Source organism: Herpailurus yagouaroundi, unplaced genomic scaffold (genome assembly GCF_014898765.1).
Source record: "Herpailurus yagouaroundi ecotype Mexico unplaced genomic scaffold, PumYag 161, whole genome shotgun sequence".
NCBI lineage: Eukaryota > Metazoa > Chordata > Mammalia > Carnivora > Felidae > Herpailurus > Herpailurus yagouaroundi.
In genome coordinates this window covers 10,853,060-10,870,198 of record NW_024412402.1, presented here as the reverse complement: position 1 = coordinate 10,870,198, position 17,139 = coordinate 10,853,060, and positions in this window count along the sequence as shown.

The window sequence follows — 17,139 nt, the reverse complement described above, 5'->3', positions numbered from 1 at the left end:
GCGTGAGCAGGGGAAGGGCAGAGAGAAAGAGAGAGGGAATCCCAAGCAGGCTCCTCATTGTCAGTGCAGAGCTTGATGCGGGGCTCGAACCCACGAACCAGGAGATCATGCTCTGAGCTGAAGTCAAGAGTCAGCCGCTTAACTAACGTACTGAGCCCCCCAGGCGCCCCAGGTTATGCAATTTTTTTGTTAGGAATAGCAGAGAAGTGATGCTGTGTGTTTTTTATGGCCTCCTCTCAAGTGGTAACTGATTTCAATTTGCCCCATCATTGAGAATGTTAACTTTGATCACATGACTAAAGTGGTATTTGCTAGGTTTTTCCATTGTGAGGTCACTTTTTTGCCCTTTGTAATTAGTAAGAATTTTGCGGGGAGGTACTTTGAGACTATGCTTATATCCTGTTCCTCATCAAACTTTTACTCATTAATCTGAGTTTTTCTTGACTGAATGAATTTTTACCATGATGGTTGCCAAATGGTGCTTTGTATTAGTTGTCATTCTACCGTAAGGAAACGATTTTCTCCCCATTTGTTGATTCATTTATTTATATAAGTATGGAATACAGTTTCCTATTTTGTTCAATGGATTATAAGCATTGCCTATCATTCTTTATTTTGATGCTCAGATTTGGTTAGTGGTTAGCCCCTTCTGCATCATTTTGACATCTCTCCGCCATTCTTTGAGCACATTTTTACTTTCTGGCACAGCAAGATGGTCCGGGTTTATTTTGCACTTTCCCCATCTCAGTCCTGGAATCCATTATTTCTCCAAGGATCCCTGGTTCCTTTTGTGGAGAACGGTATTTAGAGACCAAGGTTTGGACACTAGGGGTGTTTAATCACTGGTGGAGTATTGCTGTCTCCAAGTTCTCTTGGCGGATAAACCTAGAGAACATGTGTACATGTGCACATAGTACGTGCAAGCATATACACACATTTGCATCTCTATTTATTTCTCTGCCCAACACTACAGTTTTTTACCTTTCCATGTTGGCAAATTTCTTCCTGTTCAGTGAAGGGAGGAAGGAAGACAGAGGGGAGGCGTTGGCTTATTGTTTGGTCACTTTACCGATCCGGCGAGGCTGTTTTGTGGAGGAAATGTCTAAAAGCAGTAACTTTAGGTCTCCTCTGTTTTTTTTTTTTTTTAATTTTTTTTTTCAACGTTTATTTATTTTTGGGACAGAGAGAGACAGAGCATGAACGGGGGAAGGGCAGAGAGAGAGGGAGACACAGAATCGGAAACAGGCTCCAGGCTCTGAGCCATCAGCCCAGAGCCCGACGCGGGGCTTGAACTCACGGACCGCGAGATAGTGACGCTTAACGATCGGACGCTTAACCGACTGCGCCACCCAGGCGCCCCAGGTCTCCTCTGTTTTACTTGCTTGGGAAACTAGACTTCCAGCTTTCTGCTGGGCTGAGGGATGAGCAGGTCTGGAGAGAGGTTCTGGGCACCTACATGCATAGTAAGCAGACTCTGAACCAATCTCTTTGTTTGCAGTCCCTTCACCCCATGACTTCCCAAGGTTCCTGTGCCCTCAGTTCCTGAGTCTTTGGGAGTTCTGTGGTGAAAATCAAGTTGCTTCTTGGTTTTCTCTCGGACAGTTTGGGATACAGATTCCCTGGTTCTGCTAACACAGTTAACATTCATCCCCTCTCCTGTTCCTTTGTCCTTTTTCTGTCATCTCAGTGGAGCTTTGAAAGGGTGGGGAATTAAATGCCCATTTAATCTGGCAATTTACAGGAACTCCCATTCAAACTTCCAGGCTTCTAATGGCCTCCATGACTCTCTGCATCCAGGGCCAAAGATCCTGATGCAATTCTTTTCAGTCGCATATTCTTTTAATCCCTCACCCTTTCCTTCCCTTTGGCCATCTCTTTCACGGGGTCCTGTGGAATCCTCCTTGCAATAACAGCAATAACAATCATAATAAGGAAATCTTGACTTCTCCCTTGGCCTCACATCAAATTTATGCCCCAGGCCTATCGACCCTCCCTCCGGAAACTCTCGAGAATCTGCCACTGTCCCTCCACATCTGACCCCAGCTCACACCTTCACTTCTCACCCGGATCCCCTTCTGGTCGTCCTGTCTCTAGTCTAGCTCCATTCCACACATTCCAGTTTCTTTTTATGAATGTGACCGCGGCTCTCTGCTGCATAAAATCCTTTCCCAAGTTCACGGTTTTAAAATTTGGATTGAATCCTTTCAGGTGAGTGAGTACTCTTGAAGTCTTTGCAGGTCCGCCACACCCTCTTGTCTCACATTCTTTTAGGGCACCTGCCCTCCGCCGAAGGCATCGGGGCTTTTAAGCCCTGCTTTAATGACTTCCCACTGGTCTGGGGGAAAGTACAAACTCTTTATTTATTTTTTTTTTTTAATTTTTTTTTCAACGTTTATTTATTTTTGGGACAGAGAGAGACAGAGCATGAACGGGGGAGGGGCAGAGAGAGAGGGAGACACAGAATCGGAAACAGGCTCCAGGCTCTGAGCCATCAGCCCAGAGCCTGACGCGGGGCTCAAACTCCCAGACCGCGAGATCGTGACCTGGCCGAAGTCGGACGCTTAACCGACTGCGCCACCCAGGCGCCCCTCATCTGGCTATTTCTGACCCAGGTCTCAACTTAGGCATAATTGCCTTTGGGAAACCATGCCAGTTCTATGCCCCTCCTGCTGGCTCTCCTTGGGGACTCTATTTCCTCTGTAAGTGCACTTTATCACACGATATTATAATTATTTATTTATTGTTTTATTGTCGTAAGCCCAGAACGTATTTGACACCTACAGACCTTCGATAAATATTTCTTTTAAATATTTTCTAATTAATAAGTGCATCTGGGGTGCCGGGGTGGCTCAGTCAGTTGAGCATCTGACTTCGGCTCAGGTCATGATCTCACAGTTTGTGGGTTCGAGCCCCGGGTCAGGTTCTGCGCTGGCAGCTCAGAGCCTGGAGCCTGCTTCGGATTCCGTGTCTCCCTGTCTCTCTCTGCCCCTCCCCCACTCGTGCTCTATCTCCCTCTCTTTCTGAAAATAAATAGATGTTAAAAAAGTAAAAATAAATAAATAAATGCATTTTTTTTTAATGTGGCTTAGGATGAGTTAACCCTGGGGTAAGCTTTTATAGATACATTATCTTGTCTTCACAACAGCTTTAGACATAGGTACTGTTGGGGCGCCTGGGTGGCTCAGTCGGTTAAGCGTCCGACTTTGGCTCAGGTCATGATCTCGCGGTCCGTGAGTTCGAGCCCCGCGTCGGGCTCTGTGCTGACAGCTCAGAGCCTGGAGCCTGTTTCAGATTCTGTGTCTCCCTTTCTCTGACCCTCCCCCGTTCATGCTCTGTCTCTCTCTGTCTCAAAAATAAATACACGTTAAAAAAAAAAAAAAAAAAAAAAAAGGACATAGGTACTGTTGTCATAACCCTACTTGTCAATGTGAGGAATCAAATCTCAGAAATACAAAGTGGGGGCACCTGACTGGCCCAGTTGGTAGAGCATGCGATTCTTAGGGTCGTGAGTTCGAACCTCACGTTGGGCATGAAACCTACTTAAAAAGAATAAATACATTTTTAAAAATTAAAAAAAAAAAAAGAAATACAAAGCAACTTGCCCCAAATCATATAATTATTAAATGATCCAGGTCAAATACAGGTCTGTCTAACCCTGAAATCTGTGCTACCAATTATTTAGGTCACTACTACTTTAACCTAGTTCAGGAAGCAACCATCCTGTCCTTCTGGACTGAGACCTGGCCCTCCCCAGGCGCTTGTTCTCTCATAGTGCCCATGCCAGACCATTCGTTCTTTATTCTTTTTCATTTTAAGTAGGCTCCAAGTCCAACATGGGACTCAAACTCACAATCCTGAGATTAAGAGTCATGTGCTCTACCAACTGAGACAGACAGGTGTCCCACAGACCATTCATTCTTTAATGCCCAGGTGTGCACATGTTCAGAGGCTGGACAGCATTCTTGTGGTACCCCACAGCTTCTCCTTGGTAGGATTGGCAGAGTTAGCAAACAGGGGTGCATGGGTGGCTCAGTTGGTTAAGTGTCCAACTCTTTTTTTTTTTTTTTACATTTTTTAAAATGTTTATTTATTCTTGAGACAGAGACAGAGCGTGAACAGGGGAGGGGCAGAGACAGAGGGAGACACAGAATCTGAAACAGGCTCCAGGCTCCGAGCCATCAGCACAGAGCCCGACGCGGGGCTCAAACCCACGAACTGTGAGATCACGACCTGAGCCGAAGTCGGACGCCTAACCGACTGGGCCACCCAGGTGCCCAAGTGTCCAACTCTTGGTTTCAGCCGAAGTCATAATCTCACAGTTTGTGGGTTCGAGCCCGATGGTCAGCATGGAGCCTGCTTGGGATTTCTCTCTGCCCCTCCCCTGCTCATGCTCTCTCTCTCTCTGTTTCTCTTAAAGAAACATTTAAAAAGAGATTTAGGAAATAAAAATACAGGGAAGCCCGTTAAACTTGAATTTCAGGTACACAACAAATTATTTTCTTGTACAAGTATGTCCCAATGCAATATTTTGAGGCATATTTATGCTAAACATTATTCTTTGTTTATCTAAAAGTCTACTTTAGGGGCGCCTGGGTGGCGCAGTCAGTTAAGCGTCCGACTTCAGCCAGGTCACGATCTCACGGTCCGTGAGTTCGAGCCCCGTGTCAGGCTCTGGGCTGATGGCTCAGAGCCTGGAGCCTGTTTCCGATTCTGTGTCTCCCTCTCTCTCTGCCCCTCCCCCGTTCATGCTCTGTCTCTCTCTGTCCCCAAAATAAATAAACGTTGAAAAAAAAATTTAAAAGTCTACTTTAGTTGTGTATCATGTATTTTATCTGGCAACCCTGCACCACTGCTATTCCACCTCCTTTGAAAGGTCCCCTACTTTCAAAACATCCCACTTCGTGTCATCTGGTGATTCATTCATTCAACACATACCGAAAAGCCAGAGACTACGGGATGTGCTGTGATACAACACATTCCCTACAGGAAAGACAGAAATCGCTTCCTTACAGGTTGTTAGTCCTCTTGCTACTTTTTTTATGCATACTACTCTGAGCACATAAGCACACTCTAGCCTTTCATGCCTTTAAAATAATTGTCAACCCTGCTCTCCCTTCTCTGAATCACCCTATTTTTCTCCTCTACTCAGCCAAAATTCTTCTGTCTCCGCTCCCTCGCTTGCCATTCATTCGAAAGATGGGGTAAAGCTTAGTGATTAAGAGTACAGATTTTGTTGTCAGAACGCCTAGGTTTACATCCAAGCTGACTCTTGCTATTAGTAACCCAAAGTGCTTCATTTCTTTAAGCATCAATTTCCTTTCCTATAAAAAGAGACAATTGCCTACCTCACTTCAGAGGGTTGCTGTGAGCATTAAATTAGATTATTCGCATGAAACACTTTGCATGTGCCTGGCACATAATAAGCATTCAATAAACATTCATATTATGCCACTAAAATCTATATTCTGCCTGGTTTGCTACTGGAAATGCCCTGGCCAACGTTAGCGATGATCTTGAAGTTGCCACTCCCAAAGGGTAGTTTTCAGTCTTCATCTTACTGGACTCTTGTGACTCTTGACACGACTTCTTCCTTGACATTCCCTCTCCCTGTGGCTGCTGGATCCCCACTTTCTCCTTGCTGTCCCCGACCTGTCTCTTCTAGGCCTTCTTTGCCGCATCCTCTTCCTCTGCCTGCCTCCCCCAGCGTGCTCTTCCTTGAGTTTATCTTTTCTCCTCCTGCCTCAATTCCACTCACCTTTCCTGGGAGGTGATGTCCATCCTGTTGTTGAACTGCCATTTCTGTGAAGAATACATCTTTCCTATCTCCACTTCTGACCTCTCCCCTGACCTCCAGCTCCACATCTCCAGGTGGATGCCTACAATATGCTGAATATTTGTGTCCCCCCCCCCCAAATTCATATGTTGCAACTCCCAATGTGATGGTATTTGGGTGGGGGGACCTTTGGAAGGTCATTAGGTCTTGGGGTTAGAGCTTCATGAATGGGATTATTGCCCTTCCTTAGAAAAAGATGCTAGGGAGCTAGATGGCTTTCTTTCCACCATGTGAGAAGTCAATGAGAAGTCAACTGTTGTCACAGCCAGGAGGAGAGCTCTCACCAAAACCTGACTATGCTGGCACCCTGATCTCAGACTTCTGGCCTCCAGACTGTGAGAAAGAAATTTCTGTGGCTGATGAGTCACCCAGTCTATGACATTTTGTATTATAGCAGCCTGAACTGATTAAGACAATGCCCAAGAGGTACCTCAAATTCAGCACTCAACTTAACCATCTCTGAAGGTATTACTTACCATCTCCACCATGAAAGTTGATCTGCTTCTTAGATTCCAACAGTGGCCGTCGCCTCGAACCTCATCAAGTCCACAGACCTAGAAACCTAGACATCATTCTTTCTCCTCTGTTCACCCTTCTTTCCCAAATCCAACCCACCTCCACGTTTTGTCACTTATGTTACTACTGATCTCCCAAACCTGCCTTCTCTTCCTAAGCCCTCATGCTTGGGTGGAGGATGGGTTAGAGGGACCAAGGAGATAGTTAGCAGGTGTTTTCAACCATCTAAGTGAGAGACGATGTGGAACTTCCTAAGTGGTCTTCTTGGTCCCTCCAAAATCCACCCCTATTTGGTTATCAGAGTAATATTCCTAATCTCCCCATAAATCACCTTCATCTTCAAAATCTTCAATGGCTCCCCTTCACGTATAGGATAATGTAAACACTTCAATGCCTAATATAAGGACTGTTTATAGAGTGACTCCCGACCGGCTCTCCAGCCTCAGCTCTTGCCACATCTTTCCCCCCCACACATGTTTACACCGAGGCTACTTGGGGTTTCCCACTCCCCACCCTAGTTCACTTGCTATTGACGGTGCCAGTAACCCTCTTCCATCTTGGCCCCTCTGACCAATCCCTACTCAACCTTCAAAATCCTGCTCTGAATTTCATCTTGAAACCTTTTCTGAAATACCGCACTCCTGCCTGCTTGCAGAGTTCATTATTTCCTCCTGAGTACTCCTTCCAGACTTAGTACATTTCTTCTTCTCCTTCTCCTTCTCCTCCTCCTCCTCCCCCTCCTCCTCCTCCTTTTCCTCCTCCTCCTCCTCCTTCTTCTTCTTCTTCTTCTTCTTCTTCTTCTTCTTCTTCTTCTTCTTCTCCTTCTTCACAGAAGCTTCGTACATGTTTTCATTAGAACGCATCATTATATTATTCTTTATATGTCTTTATGTCTATGTTTGCTACTACTAGAGTGTAAACTCCTTGAGGTCAGCTATCTGCCTTCATTCATATTCACTCCCCAGAGTCAAGTATAACTACTAGCACATGGTGGATGTCCAGTTAATGTTTATTAAACCAAGCTGTAATTCTTCATCGGTGAGGCATGAAGGAGGAGGGAGAGAGGATATGAAGAGAGAAGGAAGGCGGGAGCTAAGTCTGGAGAGGTTGGGAGAAGAAGGCACCTTGTGTGCCGATCTATGAAATTTAGATTTCACTCTGTGGAAAACCAGAACTAGCAGGGTCTTCAGGCTGGGGAGGGATTTGGACTTAAGAAGCCATTTCTAAGAGCAATGTGAAGGGGGGAGGACTGGCATATGAGAGGACTTTCTGAGGGCTACTGCAGTAATGCAGGCAATAGGTAATAAATGTGTACATCAAGATAATGGCAGTGGGTATAGACAAAAGAGCTAAGTTATAAATGGTATTTCTGAAGTAAGGTCATCGATTTAATTCAGAGGAGTAAGATAATGTGAGGAATGAAGGATAAGACCTCTAAGTTTCTGGCTTAGATGACTGGTGATACCGTTAAAAAAAAAATATACGAGACAACAGGGGCAAAAGGGTTTGGGCAAAAGGGTTCAGACAGAATGAAGGGCTAGTGAGACCACCAGAATAATACATAGTCACCAAATGGTGGCACAAGGCTAGGGGCCATGTATCTGAATGATTGCCAACACACTACAGCCTGGGGACCTCATGATTATGGGTGAGATAGTCTTCAAAGGAAGAAAGAGAATTAGGAAAAGTACAGTCCTGGGGGCCAAGAAAGGAAAATATGGAGAAATAGTGGGTATGCGACAATATCAAATGCCAAAAAGCAACATGTGCTAGTGTGTGTTTTGTACAATCCCTCAGGAGGTTGGGTGGTATTCTGCTGGGAGTGAGAGAACAAAGAGAGGTATGGGCGATCCAGTTGGAAAGACTGCGTGTTAAACAAATTTGAATACATTTCTTCTGTTCAGGATTTTACATTTAATATGTGAATCCACCTTGTAATTTCCCAAAGGGAAACATTTTCCTTTATTCACTTCGGTAAAAATGGAACATCTTTCATGTGCTGGAATTATGGGGCTGCTACGGTAACAGAACAGACAGGATTCCTGTCCTCCAGAACTTACATTCCCGGGGTGCCTGGGTGGCTTAGTCAGTTTAGCTGCCGGCTCTTGATTTCGGCTCAGGTCACGACCTCACGGTTCGAGAGGTTGAGCCCCACAGTCGGGTTCGGCGCTGACAGCATAGAGCTTGCTTGGGATTCTCTCTCTCCCTCTCCCTCTCCCTCTCCCTCTGCCCCTCCCCTGCTCATGCTTTCTCTCTCTCAAAATAAAAACAAAAATAAAGAACTCACATTCCTCGGGACAGTCAGACATTAATTGAACAAATTAATTAACTGCCAGCGTGCTAAACGCTGCGGAGCTGGAGCACAGGGTACTTCCTACAAAAGCGTCTAATAGGACGAATGTGACACACGTGTTCGCCAGGGGAGTTCAAGGAACTCGCGTTTCGCAGAACAATTGAGGAAATGCGGCCGCGGAAAGGTCAAGTAGGCTGGGAAACCAGAGCATGCGTTCTTGGATTTAACGATGAAAAGGAGTCATTGATGATGCTAGTGAGAGCCATTTCATACAGTGGGAGTTGATGAAGCCTCGACAGACAATCTACTCTTTGGCAGCCTAGGGGAAGAAGAATAGGGCAGCAGCTGTAGGCAGAAGACTAAGTCGAGGGAAGGCCGTCTTTATTAGTCTGGGGAGTCTTCCACCAATTTGCAAGTTGAAAGAAAGGAATCAGAAGAACTAGACAGTTTGCAGTTAAAGATAATGAGGACACGTGTTCGTGTGTTCGCTTGTAAATATTTGTTTGCTGTATCCTTTGCTCCGGGGACTGTATTAGTCACGTATGGTACAGTGGCGAACAAAATACATGTGATCCCTGCTCTCCTGAAGCTTATATTCTTTTTTTAAAAAGTTTATTTATTTATTTTGGAGAGAGAGAGAGAGAGAGAGAGAGAGCATGTGCATACAAGCAGGGAAGAGGCAGAGAGACAACCCCAGGCAGGCTCCGTGCTGATAGCTGGACCCCACGAACCACGAGATCATGACCTGAGCTGAAATCACTCAGTGAGTCTGACACTTCACCAACTGAGCCACCCAGGTGCCCCTGAAGCTTATATACTAACAAATAGTAAACAAGTCAGCCGATGAAGATCTAATCATTAGAGCTACAAGGGGTGCCTGCCCGGCTTGGTTGAGCAGCGGACTCGTAACATCGGCTCAGGTTGTGGTCTTGCTATCGTGGGATCGAGCCCTGACTCAGGCTCTGCACTGAGTGTGGCGCCTGCCTTCCCTCTCCTTCTGCTCCGCCCCCCCCCCCAATAGATAAATGGTCATTTAAAAAAATCGGGAGGGAAATAAATCAGGCCCCGTGATGGAGGTCGGGGTGTGTGTGAGGGGACAGAGGCCTTTAAGGAATGCCATTTGCTTGGAGCTATGAAGAATAAGGAGCCAACTGTGTGAGGAGGGGTGGGGGGAGTGCTTTCGATAGAGACAATAGTAAGTACAAAAGCTTTGAGGTGGGAAAGAGGTTTGGGTGATCCAAGAACTTCCGAGGGCCGCTGCAGCTGCAGCAAGGTGAGCTGATGTAGGAGGGGTAGGCAGGATTCAGATCACGTAGGTCCTTGTCGACCAGGGCAGGGAATTCGGAGTGCACCTTCAGCTCATCGGGAAGCTACTGAAAATTGACGGTAGTGATGCAGAGTAGGGTCAGGCAAGAGGGAATAGAGAAGGAGTCCGGGCTAGGCGCTTACAGCAGTCAACAGGTCAACGAAAGACAACCCTGTGGCTGAGGGTGGAGGCAATGGGGTAATAAGGAGTAGACAGATACAGGAAATATTTCAAAGGTTGAACCCATAGGCCTTGGGGATGGATTGGATATGGGAGATGAGGGGAAGATTGAGATAATATGCAGGCCTTCTGGAAGGATTTTTTTTTTTTAATTTTTTTTAACGTTTATTTATTTTTGAGACAGAGAGAGACAGAGCATGAACAGGGGAGGGGCAGAGAGAGAGGGAGACACAGAATCTGAAATGGGCTCCAGGCTCTGAGCTGTCAGCACAGAGCCCGACACGGGGCTCGAACTCACGGACCGCGAGATCATGACCTGAGCCGAAGTCGGACGCTTAACCGACTGAGCCACCCAGGCGCCCCTGGAAGGATTATTTTTGGAGAGGAGACAAAAGGGAAAGTGCAGTTGACTCGAGAGCCCATTTAATAAACATTTACTGAGTGCCTTCCAAATGCCAGGCCATGTGCTGGGTGTTGGACATGCGGAGAAGACAAAGGCATGGGTAGAGCCAGTCCTTGTGGAAAGGCAAACCTACAACCAAACGAACTCTGATGCCACCTGATTCGCACAGTAAGAGAAATTTGCACAGTCGTGGCACAGAGGTGGGAATGCTTCACGCTGCCTGGGGTACTGGAGGGAAGAGGCGTCAGGGAAGAAGGTAAGGCTAGGTTCTGTGGAAGGTGAGTGTAGAGGTGGGGAAGGGAAACTAAGGAATCCCAAGCTCTATGACCTTGATTTTTTTTGCATGAAGAAGGAGCCAGTCTTTTGCTATGCGTAGGCACTAGAAGACCTAAGAACTGCTGTATATTCTTGGCTGTGTTCTCCAGAGGTGGGGTGGCTGGATTTGTAGCTTCAGCATCCATCATGATGCCTTGGTTCTAGTCACAGGGCATTTCATCATCCAGAGATATGACTGAGGGCATGGGCATATTCCGCCCCCCCCACCCCAATCTTAATTTCCCCCAAGTTACTTCTTACTATTCTATTATTCATTCAGCAGCATTTAATAAGCATTTACTGTGTACCCGGCATAGAATAAATGAATGAATAATGAATGAATGAATGCACAAAAGAATAAACGGTTAAATGAATGAACAAGAATTATAGTTTATCATTGACAGTAGGAACAAGATGTAACTGAAAATTTGAAAACAATTATATTTTTAGCCACCCTACCTTTAGCACTGAAACAGGTTTTGAAGCTGCCTAGATTACGCACTATAAAAATAGCTGTTGTTATTGAGACTTGCAATGAGTCAGGCCCTATGCTAAACATTTTACATATGTTTCTCCTTTACTCTTCTTACAATCACCCCAGAGGCAGATGTATCATCCTGATTATACAGATGAGAAAACAGGTTTCGGGAGGCTGAATGGCTTAATGGCTTACGCATTCAAACCCAGGTCTAATTATTCCAAAGTCAGATCTCAACACTATGCATAGTTTTCATTCTTCCCCTACTTTTAAAAGACACTATGCTTTTGTATGAACATTACTTGAGCATTTGAACCTGTGCCCTTTTAGTTCCTGAAAATGTTAAGAGTGGAGATATCGAAAGCTCCTACTTTTGCTGGCTGGAAGAAGAGACGTGCATCTACAAATAGGGACAGTGATCTTTGATTCTAGTGTCACTGACTGTGGTCACCTACCCAATGTTTTCTACCATTGCCATCATTTCACTCGTTCCTGAAAATTAATTGCACCAGTGAGTACCGAGCATGTCAATATCAAGCAATTTATACAGATGATTAGTTCATAGTTCTGCTATGTGTACTGGAGAGTTATAAGACATGACACTTGCCTTCGGAGAGTTTCCAATTTAGCAAAAATCAGAAATAAGACCACAAAAACTCAATCAAAGACAACTAGCCAGTGTGTCCTTGGGGACTGAATTGTGTGTCTATAAACAAAGAATTTGGAAGACACGACATTTGGCGTCATGTGGAACAAGGAAAAGTAAGATCTGTTGAGTCTTTTTTTAACCAAACACATTATGTGTTAGATATTATGTTACATTCTTCACATACATGATCTCATTTTAATGTATCATCCAATCCTATTCAATAAACACTTCCTGAGCTTCTACTACATTTACGCAAAATACCAGGGGCGCCAGGGTGGCTCAGTCAGTTGAGGGTTCTGACTCATGATCTCAGCTCAGGGTCATGAGTTCAAGCCCTGCGTTGGGCTCCATGCTGGTCATGAAGCCTACAAAAATCAATAAATAAACAGGGGCACCTGGGCAGCTCCTTGGTTAACATCCAACTCTTGATTTTGCCTTAGGTCATGATCTCATGGTTCCTAAGTTCAAGCCCCACATCAGCTTCTGAGCATGGAGGCTGCTTGAGATTCTCTGTCTCTCTCTCTCTCGGCCCCTCCTGCATGTGCTCTCTAAATAAATAAATAAGTAAATAAACAAACTTTATAGAAAAAAATAAACCCAAATCAAAATACCTTACTAGGTGTTATTGGTGAAAGAAATACAAACATGACTTTGTTCCTGTCCTCAATGAATTCAGAAAATAGACATGTATACAAATACAAATGGCTATGATACAGGGCTATAAATATAGTGATTATATAATTTATTGGGCCACTTTTGAGAACCAACAGGATATTAATAATTACTGAAGACAAACCCAAGCATAAACCCAAACTGTTCTGAACAAACCAGGTCGTATCACCTTACGAATGAAAGAGCTTAAAGTGAGGGGCACCTGGGTGACTCAGTCGGTTGGGCGGTGGGCTTTGGCCCAGGTCATGGTTTCACAGCTCGTGGGTTTGAGCCCCATGTCGGGCTCTGTGCTGCCAGCTCAGAGCCTGCCTAACGTCTGCTTTGGATTCTGTGTCTCCCTCTCTCTCTCTGTCCTTCCCCCGCTCGTGTTCTGTCTCTGTCTCTCTCAAAAATAAAAACGTTAAAAAAAATTTTTTTTTAAAGGAAAGTTTAAAAAAGAAAGAAAGAAAGAAAGGAAAGAAAGAGCTTGAAGTGGTAGGAAGACAAAGGAACAGTTGGGATGAATCAGGGAAGCCCGGGGACAGAAGTGGATTTGAGCTGGGCTTGCTGCAGGGGACAGCATAGGCAATAGGCATGTAAACAAAATAATTTCCAGTACCTTAAGGGGTAAACAGTGAGGCGGGGGTGGAGAGGAGGACTAAGGCATCTCAGAGGAGGTAACATTTAAGCTGACACTTGAATGATAAGAAGGATCAAGAAATTCAACGACAAAAGAAAAACAAGTCACAAGAATAGTCTTATCCCAGCAGTAATCTTCAAGGTCAGTAGGGCCAGCCTCCCACTCATGGGGTTTGGTAATAATGAAGAAGCAGCAGTGGAAGGAAGTGATACCCCAGAGCAAGAATGGATGTCACCTAGCATAATGCCTGTTCCTAGCAGGCCCTCAGTAAATGCTTGTTCCTCCCTCCTCTCCCACTCAGCAGGTAATGAGAGTGAGAGAAGATTGTTTTTGTTTTTTGTTTAGAATGGAGAAAATGTTGGGCATGAACCCAGGTTATGGGGAAGAACTGGCAGCGAGGGAGATATTAAAAATGTAAAGGAGGGGCAGGCTCAATCTATTGAACATCTGGGATTCCTGATTTCGGGTGGGATCATGGTCCCGGGTCCTGGGATCAAGCCCTGAGATTCTCTGCTTAAGATTCTCTCCCTCTGCCCCTCTCCCCCACTAGTGCGCACACTCTTGCTCTCTAAAACAAAATAAATAATAAAGAAAAAAAAAAGAAAAAAGCAAAGGAAAGGTGGTAACCAATGGGATATTTTGTTTAAAAAGGATGGATGTCGGGGCGCCTGGGTGGCGCAGTCGGTTAAGCGTCTGACTTCAGCCAGGTCACGATCTCGCGGTCCGTGAGTTTGAGCCCCGCGTCGGGCTCTGGGCTGATGGCTCAGAGCCTGGAGCCTGTTTCCGATTCTGTGTCTCCCTCTCTCTCTGCCCCTCCCCTGTTCATGCTCTGTCTCTCTCTGTCCCCAAAATAAATAAATGTTGAAAAAAAAATAAAAAGGATGGATGTCAGGGCCATGTTAGCCTTAGATAGGAGGCATGATACTTCATTGTCCTAGGTAGGAACGAATAGAAGTCTGCATGGGGGAGGTGGAAAGTTAATGAAACTTCTATGGTAAGGCTTTGATTTGAAGGTGGGCTTACGGATAGAAGGACAGATTTGGAATGCTGCTGTGGGGAAAAAAAATACCCTTTAAGAACAGTGGTTGGTTCTCATCCTTGACTGCATATTAGGATCTTCTTGGGAGACTTAAAAAATGATGCTGGGTGCCCAACCCCAAGGATTCTGATATAATTCCTCTGGGATGGGGCCCAGGCACCAGTGTTTTTATAAAGTGGCTGTGTTGACGCTAATGAACAGCCGTGATTGAGAACCACCAGTAAGAGGCTTGCAGAGGGCTCAGCTGAGGTGTGGGAACAGGAATTTGTTGTTGAGCCAACAATCAGCTTGGTTACACGCCTCTCTCCAGCACCAACTATTCCTGGAGCAGAAGCTGTGAAATTAGAGCGTGGCACTTGTTTGAGGTTGGTAAGACGCTAAGCTGAAGAAGTGCGTGAGGATAGAGACTGGGAAAAAGAATTGAACTGGCCAACCATAGGCTCTAATCGGATAGAATAAGAATAGATTCAGACGAAATCTAATAAAATAATAATAGCAATACCAAGCAATTTTTTTAAGTGCCATCTACCGACTACTAAAATAAGGGATTTATACAAATTCTCATTTACTCTTATACAGCTGTGGCTCCCATCATCCCCATTTTATACATGGGAAGGTGAAGCATAGAAGTTTCCCAGGGGAACTTGGCTGGCTCAGTCAGAAGAGCATGAGACTCTTGATCTCAGGGTTGTGAGTTCAAACCCATGTTGGGTGTAGAAATTACATAAATAAATAGATATTAAAAAAAAAAAAAAGGAAATGTTCCCAAGTGTATAGAGTTAGTAAGTGTCAGAACTGGGATTTGAAACCATATCTGACTGACTCTGGAGCCTGAACTCTGGTTGGGCAGGAGCAACAAAGTGGGAAACTTGGGAAGACGGGAGCTTGTGACAATCTACTGGGTTCTGAATGGGACTTAGACCCAGAGGAAAGAAAATGAGAGGGTTTCCAAGGGCAACAATGAAAAGTGAGGGGATGGGTCTCCTATCAAGAGACAAAGGCCCCTGATGTATCGGAGGAAGAATGGGAAACCAAATTGGATGGGCACATTGCCAGTCTCAATCTGTCAATGGCATATCTCCAGGTGGTAAAAAGAATCTAGGAGACACTAAAGGGTTATGTAGGGGATGGTTGACATGATAAAGAGCAATGTTTAAATTTCATCAACCAGATGAAGAGCTAGAAGGTCACCGGGGAGACTTCTGCACTGAAATATTGTTTTCTCCCCGTGTTCCTTGTCTTGTCCTGGTAGCCAGAGATGTTACTTACTCCAAACTTGGCACTCAGGGCTGAAGACATTGCCCACTCTTTAGCTATAAGATACCTTCCCAGGGCTCATACCTAAGATCACAGTCTATTTTCAAAGACCAATAAAAGGCTCTGCAAATTGACTAGTGTTAGGAAATCAGGGTGGGACACTTGTCACAAATGTTGCTACCCCTGTAAGAGAAGGTTATTCAGAAATATAATTTTGTTATAAGGTCCTGGGTACAAAGGAGGCATGGTACACATACTAATACCATGACAATCCCACAAGTTCGTCATGGACCCCCATCAACGTCACCTGTCAACAACCAACCACCCCTGAACTAATTCAAAAAGTACCCAAGGGGACCAACGCATCATAGATGGGGATGGTGTAGGTTCTTTCTTGATCTGATTAGACCAAATGAAATGTATACCTAAAGAACGAATTTTCAGTGTCTGCCCAGACGCACATTATTTTCAAATTAGTGAATAAGTTTAAATTGTTGGTGGACAGTAATTTTAGGAGAACCGAAGAGGCAAAACAAATAGGTAGGATTCTCTGGGTGATGACCAAAACAATGCTGGGACCTGGGGCACCTGGGTGGCTCACTGAAGCGTCTGACTTCGGCTCAGGTTATGATCTCGTGGTTCATGGGTTCGAGCCCCACGTCGGTCTCTGTGCTGACAGCTCAGAGCCTAGCAGGCTTTGGGTTCTGTGTCTCCCTCTCTCTCTCTCTCTCTTCCCTTTCCCCGCTTATACTCTGTCTGTCTGTCTCTCTCAAAAATAAATAAACATTAAAAAAAAAATGTTGGGACCTGATGAGGCCGCAAGAAACCTGGTGAGCTGAGCTAGCTGGTTATGGTACCCTGGGAACGGGGAGATTTTTTTTCTGTCCGAGGGAATATGAATTCTGCAAACTAAAGCTGGCAGTTTGGGGGAAATGTATTTAACCCACTCACTTCCCTCTCTGGTTGTCATCTTGCTTTCCTACTTTTCAACTTAAGTTTATCCTGGAAGTGAAGCATTTATCCCAACAAAATGTGCCTGGTGTGGTCTCTCAGTGATTAAAGACATCTGCTTAGTTTGCATTAACGTCTATACGGTGCCTGGACCTCTCTGAGGGTATCTTTGCTAAGCATGTAGGAGGCTGATACTGCTTCATTTTCCTCGGGTGTATAAACTGAAGAAGCAATTTTTACCGGCTATGAGGCCAAAGAAAATGGGCCCATTAGCCTTTAGTCTTAGTTAGCCACTACCAGATGTTGCTTGAGCATATTTCGAGAAGAACTTTATCTGTTGAACCTTCTTTTGGAAAAATCAAAATATTAGCCCACAAACCATGTAAGAGGGAAAATGCTGTACTATAGAGCTTAGGCAGGTGTGATATAATCATTTTATCGAGACTATGGTATGGGCAAACATTTTTTTCTTCTAAGTAATGAAGTAGCTTGAGTTAAAAAAAAAAAGGGGCGCCTGGGTGGCGCAGTCAGTTAAGTGTCCGACTTCAGTCAGGTCACGATCTCGCGGTCCGTGGGTTCGTGCCCCGCGTCGGGCTCTGGGCTGATGGCTCAGAGCCTGGAGCCTGTT